General features: G+C 36.0%; 3 long non-coding RNA genes across 4 annotated transcripts; all 3 read right to left on the bottom strand.

Annotated features, from left to right (window-relative positions):
- Window positions 1-1,288: 1,288 nt before the first annotated feature.
- Window positions 1,289-2,930, bottom strand: LOC131223662 (uncharacterized). Its single transcript, XR_009160616.1, has 3 exons — window positions 2,797-2,930; window positions 1,893-2,710; window positions 1,289-1,400 (listed from the first exon to the last, which is right to left on the bottom strand). It is a non-coding gene; the product is annotated as an uncharacterized LOC131223662 (long non-coding RNA).
- Window positions 2,931-3,233: 303 nt separating this feature from the next.
- Window positions 3,234-5,476, bottom strand: LOC131223663 (uncharacterized). 2 transcript variants are annotated; one of them, XR_009160617.1, is made up of 3 exons: window positions 5,334-5,476; window positions 4,734-4,859; window positions 3,234-4,141 (listed from the first exon to the last, which is right to left on the bottom strand). It is a non-coding gene; the product is annotated as an uncharacterized LOC131223663 (long non-coding RNA). The 2 variants fall into 2 exon arrangements; XR_009160618.1 differs by lacking the exon at window positions 3,234-4,141 and adding an exon at window positions 4,514-4,604.
- Window positions 5,477-5,499: 23 nt separating this feature from the next.
- LOC131223661 (uncharacterized) lies at window positions 5,500-8,921 on the bottom strand. Its single transcript, XR_009160615.1, has 4 exons — window positions 8,650-8,921; window positions 6,387-6,462; window positions 6,011-6,173; window positions 5,500-5,859 (listed from the first exon to the last, which is right to left on the bottom strand). It is a non-coding gene; the product is annotated as an uncharacterized LOC131223661 (long non-coding RNA).
- Between the last annotated feature and the right edge of the window lie 1,031 nt (window positions 8,922-9,952).

Genomic DNA, 9,952 nt, shown 5'->3' with positions numbered 1-9,952 from the left:
TTCAAGTTGGGGAATGCATACAAAACCTTAGCTATATAAATATTTATGCTTACCACAAATTGAAGAGTGTTACATGGATTCTACAACTTCAAAATCTTAAACAAATCACGATACAAAGCTGCAAAGGAGTAGAAGAAGTAATAGGTAAAAGTGATGTCAGGATTCCGATCAGGGAGGTATGCCTAAAATGTCTCAAAATTCTGCGTCTCTTTTTCCTACCAGAATTAAAAAGCATTTGTAATCATGCATTGGCTTTCCCTTCCTTGGAGATGTTGGTGGTGTCTAAATGCCCAAAGCTAAAGAAGCTCCCAATCGGTCTCCAAAGGAGTAATAATCCTCTAAAAGAGATCCATGGTGAGAAAAAATGGTGGGGTAGTTTAGAGTGGGAAGAAGATGGAATTAAGTCTAATTTGCTTCCTCTTTTCAAAGAGATAATATGATGAATTCAATAAATGGGCTTGTGTTCTTTTTTTCTTACATATATATATATATATATATATATATATATATATAACCTGCATGTCTGTGAAATGGAAACGGAAAAAAATGTGGCAGTTTGCCCCCATGCTGTGTGCTGTTTTGATTAACACAGGAACCAATGGTAATCCACCATTAAAAACTTTTTGTCAACCACAAAAGTTTTGGATCAAGTTGATATTTGTATGGTTTTTTCATCCAGGTCTTCGTGACCTTATTAATAAGTTGGATGGAAAATAACATTCCGGTGGCCCATGTAGTTTTTAATGGTTGGGAATCAATCACGACTGTTTCTTGTGGTATCATTACAAGAAGAAGGATATTTACCGGCGCTTTTAAGCGCCGCTAAAAATCCCCAAAGCGCTGCAATTTATTTTCCCGGCGCTAGACAAGCGCTGATAAATGGGATGTCGCTAAAAGTTTTCGCGGCGCTAGTACACCTTCACTGGCGCTTGTCTGAGCGTCGGTAATTATATACCCTTTTTCGGTGCTCATTCTGACTTTACCGACACTTTTAGGGGCCGCTAGTATTTCTGGCAGAAGCGCCGACATAAGTCTATCTAAGCGCCGGCAAAAGCACTGTTTGCTGAACACTTTTTTCCACGTCAAAGCGCCGGTAGAAGTGTTTGTATGGATTTGAAAGGCCAATAATATTTTTTATTATATATAATTCAATTGAAAAACCTGCATTTTTTAATATCTGAAAAATAAAAAATGATGCAATACAATTAAAAATGAATATTAAATAAAATTTATATTACTTCATAATAAAAAAATATAATATTTATTACAATAAATTAAAAATGGCCTCAAATAAATAAATAAATAAAAACAAATCCTCTACATGGTCTATTCGTAGCACAAGTGGTGTCAAAAGGCTGAAGTGCTTGTAGGCCTAAATTTAGGCATAATTGATTAAAATCCTACACACGAGAAAAAAAAAGAGTCAAAAAAGTAGCATTCAACAAATTGATGCATGGAAAATAATTAATCATTTGATCCTATCCTTAAAAAGTCAAAAAACTATCAAGGCAACAAATGTTGTAACTTGAATTCCATTACATCTATTGGCCCTACATTGATGCATGTGTTTTATCCACGCCCGTCCATCCATATGCACCCTTCACACGTGACATTTAAGTGTACACGTAACCAATATCAGTGGTGAATCTGGTTCATTAATTACATTTCTATGATCTGCTTTAGGTGACCTAGATGAAACTGGATGGTATCTAAGATGTGTTGAGAATCTAAGCAAGAATCTTCTACATAATGATCACAATAATAGTAGTAAAGGAACATATTTAGAAAGTTGAGAATCTATTAGCATCTACAACAACTCTCAATTTAATTATACTCTAATATTTAAAAAAGAAAAAATCAAAGAAAACCATTCCAAAATATCAAAGTATTACCTCATATATTTTTGGGGTAAATGAAAACCCACGCCTTATTTCTCTGCATAGATAAAGAAACAAGGTTCAAAAACTGAATCTCCCTACCGCACGGGAATGCATTTCCTCAAGTCAATTTCATTAACGTCTAGCTATGCTGATAAAGTAAAGCTTAAGGAAAATTAAATCATTAAGAAGAAAGATGACTAACAAAGCATATAGAAATGTGTTGCAATATACACTTGCCTCTTTCTCCCGGTCAGTACGCCACGTGATTACTACAAGGATGAGGGTCTATAGAGCAATCCCAGTAATCATTCCACTCCAAATTCCCTTAATACCAAAGACAAATAAATAAAATTTCACATACAAAAATACAGAATTGTAACAGAGAATCAAGCCTACCATAAATAGTGATAAAGCTTGTGCAAATGAATGGCGAAAACACCAAGTTCTCTATTTTAGAAATATATAAATCATTCCACAAAACAAGCAATAATGTCATAAGCAGAAACACAACATGAAGTAAATGCAAACTAGTGAACAAATCAAATGGCTAAAGGAAGCATATACACTGATAATGGTAGCTGGAAATATGAATATTTATTCACACCAAAAAAAAATAAAATGATTAGAGCTAAACAAAAGTCAAAATGGAATGTTGGTTAGAAAACAATAGCATGCAACCAACAGTAGTTGCTTCATAATTCCAAAATCACTGCCACATAAATTTTCTGGAAGAAAGAAATTACATAAATATTTTTGTGCCATGGCTTGGAGATCGATCCTTGGAATCAGCTTTACGGTGGCCTCTTCCGTGCATCATCAACAGCCACAACCTACAGAAAGATGTATAGATAAAAGAGAACTTTTTAAACCAGCAGAAAGCCAGCTAATTCTCATCTCAAGAAAAGACACCTCATACCTGTGCAAGGTTCCCTTTGTATTTCCCATACTTCACGTGGACCCATGTGCCCTTAGAAACTTCACTTGATTTGATTTGAAGAGAAAGCAGATAGAGAACTTCATTTTTGGGAACTAGCACCACTCTACTAGAATATATACTACAAAGCACTTTACATACCTATTTTGAAAATTGGTTCCATTCCTAACTAGTCTGGAAAGCATGTAAAAAGGGAAAAAGAAGAAATGAAAGTGCTCTACATCTGCAAGAAAATACCTCAACGACTTCACGTTCCCTATCAGCTTCAATATAAATATAACCTTTCACATGCTCAACAGAAAATGCAGATATTATCTGTAATTTAGTTCCAATAGTTTGCATATCAACATACTTCTGGATGAGGCAGAATGCTACCTGCATCTCATGTCCAACTGCCAATATTTGACAGCTGATGACTTGATAGCATACCGTGCATTTGAATGTTGGAGGGCCTCTACAGCCGTTGGCCTCTTGCTGGGGTCCCATGAGCAAAGTGACTATGCATATGACATATCCACAGATCATGCAGGAATAAGCACAACTAGTTATCTTTTCTCTTCTTCTTTTTTTTTGGCGGATAAGATGCATCCATTCGGAAATCAAGCATTCAAATCCTACTTAAAAGTCCAAGCCATTGTCAGCAGGGAGAAAACTACTCAACAGAGAACATTTACCTGTTAAACCAAAAACTAACAAGAAGTTGTTCACTCATTTATTATATTTATGCCAAAAAAAAAAAAAGAGGCAAGGTTCCCTTGTTTTCAGTGCAAGAAGCACATTAGCTCCCTTGGTACTTTCCAGGAAGAATAAAGAAAAGTGATTGTTGTTTGATTCCCTCTGTAAGAATTTTGAACATTCCTTCCTCTCAGGATACTACAAGATAATTCATTAGCTTTACGAAGCATATGGCTGAGCTCCACCTTAGTGGACTGGAATATATAACATACATCTACCAAGATCATATATCGAAAGGGGCTCTAAAAGAGAAACTGACAAAAAAACCTTTGGGGAAGGAAAAAACGCATAGTAAAAATCTTGAAACAAGGCATGCAGATGATATTTATTGGAATTTTCAGGGAGTTTCTGGTGTATGGTTTAGCAGAGGATACACAACATTGACAGATTTATCAATCGATATGTGAATTAGTTTATTCCAAATAATCAATTATGTAGTGGTACTTTTTTCTTGTAATTTACTTCACACAGAATACAGCAGTGTCATGTAAAATAACTTTGAAATTTAGGTGGAATATTTTTGTTACCGGAATACAGCACAAGGTATATGATTGTAGTCAGCTTTAGTAGGCTGTCCACTGAAAACAGTTTTCTACAGGCAACACAGAAGAAAGGAAACAATATGATTTTTTTTTTCTTTTCAATGGAAGGAATAAAAACGTTTTAGTGAATGAGTAGTCATAGGATAGTGTAGTTGAAATGAGGATGTTTAGATGGATGAGTGGCAAGACAAGGAAGGATACAATTAGAAATGAATGAGTGGCAAGGCAAGGAAAGATACAATTAGAAATGAATGCATTCTATGTTAGTGAATCTCAACTTATTGTTTATCATCTGTGCATAGTGATAGGTCTAATACCATCAAGAAAAAGAGGTTTGAGCAAATACTTGATGTTGGTTGGGCATGCACTGAGCAAATACTTCTAGATTAAATATATGACTTTTTAGGCAATATCAAATATTATAAAAAAAAAATGAAGGATGAGCTCCTTGATGTTGGTTGGGAATGCACTGAACTATTCATATGAGAGTCAGGTCCTGAATTGTACAAACAACTGTGGCTTATTTAAAAAGAACAAACATCAAAAGAAAAAATGGACATCAGAGATGGGTGCTTTTATAGAAATAAATTCAAACTGTGGAACATATTTAAAAAAATTAAAATTTTTTTTTAAAAAAAACACCTGTCTGAAAGTTTTGAGTCCATGGTAATCTTGAAACGAGGCATTTTTTCTAAAACTAGAGATCCCAATCCCCCAATTAGATGCTTCTGGATGCTGTTCCATATACTCTGTCAAATCAAATGAAACCTGTTCAAAAGATAAAACACAACATTTAATCCAATGCCCAAGATTATAGCTACACATGTACTTACATTCATAGGGAAATAAAACTCCTTGATTTTAATCAAGAAACCTAATAACAACGATTGAGCATAACTCATAGGGAAATAGCATAAAGCACTCAACGTCCAATGGTGTAGATTAGCTATAAACTTTAGAAGTCAAACCAAATTCGGACGAATACACAAGTGAAGAAAAGAAAATTTGCATAGACTATGGTTTGTCACTTCCTTTCACTCAACATGGAAGGAACTGTTGGATTAGCTATAAACTGTAAATTAATCAAATTTGCATGAATGCATAAGAGACAAAAACAGATAAAACTCCTTGATCTCTAATACATATGAACATAACCGATAAAAAGTCTATTCAACAAACAAAACAAGAATGAAACGAAAGACATGTAACAAATCAACCACCTGTAAACATGAACCACTTAACTCTTAACTGTTGCTTCCATAAGTCATCCAGGCAATAATACTCAGTTGATGAATCCAAGATACTCCAACATTTATCTATCCAGCCATTAGTAGATCAGCAGTTACTCCCCTATACAGAGTAAAAACAGAAAATATCAGATTCTCACCCTGCACAAATGTCTCTAGGATGCACTCTAAAATAAAGAAAGAAATAAAGGTGCTTTCAAGAGAACCATCTAAATTAATTTCCACCTGGAGAAAAATCTGAGATATGGTTGCACAAAATATGACAGGAAGCGGAGCAGATTCATGTATAGAGGTGGGCAAGCATCTATTACTCTATTCATGATCGATGTTTTACAGCCAACTACAAGCTTCATGTTGGGTGCAAACATGGAAATACTCGAATCTTATGCAGACACAACAATACAAGTTGGAAATTAAGACTGATGATTACTTTACCTATCTCTTTTAGCTGTTTGGGAAATACTAAAACAACTGAAGCATCAACCAGCATTATCCTCTAAAATCGCTAGAAACTTCTCAACCTGAAAGAAAGGGTAAAAAACAAGGACACAAAGACCAAAAAAAAAAAAGAAAAAAAAGAAGAAGAAGAAGATTCTGATCAAAACCTGATTCAAAGCTCTATTAGAAGCCATACATATCAGTTTGAAAATCATTTGGGCATTTCCTACTTACCCTTCATAATGATGTATGATAATACATATGCCTTTCCAACCTTCCAAGATCTAAGGCCCCTCCTAATTCTATCTTGTGACAGCATCATCATTCAACAATCTCTAAAAGTAGATTCTTAAGTTGTCACAAAATCCAGTCCTTCATTGTCGTCGTAATCTAAAGCCTTAATGCCAATGTATCACAATATCCAGTTATAAATTTAGGAAAAGAAGAAGGCAGACAAAACATTGACGCTAAACTAGACGATAGAATATTGAAGAAAAATGCTAATGATAAATAATAATAAAAATTTTAAAGCACAAATCCAATTGGAATCCCCTGCTAGTTAAAAGGACTGTCCAGTTCTAAAATGATCAGTCAAACAGCACAATAATACCTTGGGATGCACCGCGATAGCTGTATCAGCAAATAATGTCTCTGGGCGTGCTGTTGCTATCGTCAAATAGACACTCCTTTAGCATAAAACAAAGCATGTAAGTAAAAGAACTGGTACAAGGATTATCCTATGCAATGATGCATGTGCAATGCAATTTTCAGCCTTTCTATACATCAACTAGGAGATTGTATAGGTTATTTAGGTCAAAACGATTGGGTAACATGAGCAGCACAGTTTTAGAATGTATGATAAAAAGAAAAATAAATGCATTGACCATGTAGAATATGTTTCTCTTCCAGAATTACTTGTCATACTGAAAAAGTAACAGATAAATAAAACACATGGATTTGTACATGATTTTTCCAGTGCCACTTCAAATTGGCTAGAGATTTAGTATTTTGAAACACAAACTAATTCTAGTTTATAAAAGGACAATTAGCTAAATCTATAATTAAATTATTTTATTTTACCATCAGAATTAGAATTATAAAGAGCAAACTGTCATTCAACAAAATTATAAAGAGTAAAGGCTTCCCTGAATTAGAATCCAATTTATAAAAAAAATTAGAATTTATAAATATTATCTAAATCCAGCGAAAGAACCACAAGGAAGGGAATTTATCATACATCAAGTGAAAAAAGAACGATAATTGAAACCCAAAAATGTACCTAAGCCAAATTGCTGAGCAATGCCATCATCTAAGCCTTATCCATGATCTCAATGAGCAACTATACTTGGGAGATCATGGACATTGAGAATAGCCACAAAACAAGCACGAAAGTGACAAACCAAGAGAACAACTTGCATTCAGTCAATGAGCCTAATGACCAAAAACCATGATGTTGTCATGAGTTTCAATGTAGGATATTTGAGCCATGCAAAAAGGTTGACCAAAGACCATATAAGACAAGGAGTTGTCCTCTTCCTCTTTGTGTAAAATGGTTTCAGAGTTTAAATTATTGAGAGTATTAGATCTAGCAAGTGATGGAAGTCCTTGGTTTGGTATCCTAGGACAGTTTTTGGTTTTTCAGGTTGAGGGTTGGTCTATGTTTGTTTTGTTTGTTTGCAGCTTGGGGATCTTCTCAGGCAAGGCGATGAAGTGGTTTTGAGTGATCTTCTTGGAGGCCTATGCTAAGATTGTTGGTCGTGCGCCAAAGTTTTTTGGTCATTTGCATCTGCAGCCACATTTCCAATTGGATTTTGGTCAGAAGATGGCAAGCCAATGTTTCGAAGGGACTGGATGATGAAGTTTTTTAGTTGCTGAATTAGAGTTAGGCTGTGCTCAGAGTGGCCAGGTCGAAGTAGGGTTGATTTTGGATCTTCTCAAAGCTGTGTTCCAGCCAACCTGCAGGCAGTTTTGGATGCTGCTGGGTCGGATCCTGTAATTGCTCTGTTTTGATCAAGTCCTATATGTATTATCATACATCATTAGGAAGGGTAAGTAGGAAATGCCCAAATGATTTTCAAACTGATATTATCATACATCATTAGGAGGGATCCACTCTGATGTATGTGTTTTCTATCAATGTTGTCCATCCATTTTTTCAGCTCATGTATATGTTTCATGTCTCCTGTGTCCATCCATTTTTAAGGCATGAGCCCAAAAACAAAGCAGATCAAAGCTCAAGTGGACCACCACGGGAAATAGCGGGGATATTGACACCCACCATTGAAAACTTCGATAAAGTTCCGTTTACGAGCCACACGCCAGTAGAGGGATAGAGAAAAAACCTAAACAACTGCAGGATGATCATGACGAGTAAATCCATTTGTCCATTTCTTGAAAGCCTCACTATCATCGATCTCACTGTCTATCAAGCGGCCCCTTTCTACCACCCTCTCTACCTTCTTTTTCATGCTTTCGTACAGCATCTGCATGAGAGAAAGCAAAGCAACAGATGCTCAACAGATACTCCCTACAAATCCACATGTTCTTTGTTTTTTCCTCCTAATCAAAGAACTACACCAAAAAAGATCTCTGTAATTAAATAAATAAATAAATTAAAATGCAAAAGATCTAAATCATCAAACAACAAAAAAATAGATAAAAAAATTTAAAAATCCCATGAAACAATCTTGACATCAAAATGCAACTCTAGAAACCCCCAAAATTCGTTGGATAACACATGCGACTTAACAAAACCTAGAAAACAGAATAGACTTCGATGAAACCCTAACGTTACAATGCAGGAGGAGATCGAAAGGATCACATTCTCTCTTACCCTAAATCGATAAAACAGGGAACAAGAAATTAGAAGAAACCTTAAATCTGATGCGAGCGCGAGAATCGAACAGGTCTGCCATTGAAATTACATGAGCTTGTTGAGATCTACAAATCCAAAGGGGAGCTCTCTACTCTATCATTTAAAGTGAGAGAGATAGGTTGTCAATTTTGGGAGGATGGAATGGGGGGCGGGGAGAGAGAGAGAGAGAGAGAGAGAGAGAGAGGCTGTCGGTTTTGGAAGTGAGAGAGGGAGGGACGGAGAGAGAGAAAGAGAAAGGGGGACGAAGGGTTTTCTTTTTTCTTTTTTAATGGACCTTCGTCAATAGCAGGTTTCGGTTACTGTCTTCAAAGGTTACTCCAACCTGATAGAATAGCTTTTCGGGACGCTCGCCGGTGGTGCATGTTGGCCACCAGCAAAAAAGTGTCGGTAATGCAGCAGTTTCTTGTAGTGTATGGTCCACCTGATATTTGGATCTACTTCGTTTTTGGGATCATGCCCTATAATGATCTATCCAAATGGATGGACAGTGTGGATGTAACACACATACATCACAATGGCCCTACAGTTAGGTAGTTACTAAGAACTCCGGATCCACCCAAACCACGTCCCTTCTCCGTTGCCGCCACTGGGCCACACGTGTGGTTTACTAATGATACGATCCATTCATTTTGGGGAATTGTCAATGGCACTCATCTTTTATATATTCCATACAACTCATTCATCCAACGCTAATCACCAACATGAAAAGACATTCCAAAAATAATTGTAATCAAACTCAGGTGGGCCACACAAGTTTTAAACATGATTCCATACAGTTCCCTATGGTGAGGCCCACGTGAGTTTTGGATCAGTGTGATATTCAGTTTCAAGGCCAGGAATTAGGTGGGATACCTGATGGACGGCAAAACCCCTAGAAGCGCCGCCGATACTATAACGGCACTAACCAAGCGCCGCAAAATGGGTATGTCAGGAAAAGTATTGGTGGCGCCAGTGAGTTTTAGCGGCGCTTGTCTGAGCGCCGCTAATTGTAGCTTTTCCCGACGCGAATAAGCGCTGGTAAAAGTTACTCCGAGCGCTGCTAAAGGTGGCTTCGAAACACTTTTTCTCTTGAAAAAGCGCCGTCAAATTTCTACACAAGCGCTGGTAAAAGCTTTTGTATAGATTTCACAGGCTTAGCATGCCAGTAATTTTTTTAAAATTATATATAATTCAATCGAAACCTGTATTTTTTAAAATTTGAAACATAAAAATGATGCCACACAAATAAAACTGAATATTAAACAAAATTTATATTACTAGACAATAAAAAAAATAATATTTATTACGATATACATCTTCAA

The sequence above is a fragment of the Magnolia sinica genome, chromosome 13 (genome assembly GCF_029962835.1).
Source record: "Magnolia sinica isolate HGM2019 chromosome 13, MsV1, whole genome shotgun sequence".
NCBI lineage: Eukaryota > Viridiplantae > Streptophyta > Magnoliopsida > Magnoliales > Magnoliaceae > Magnolia > Magnolia sinica.
This window is presented reverse-complemented; position numbering and strand designations above follow the sequence as displayed.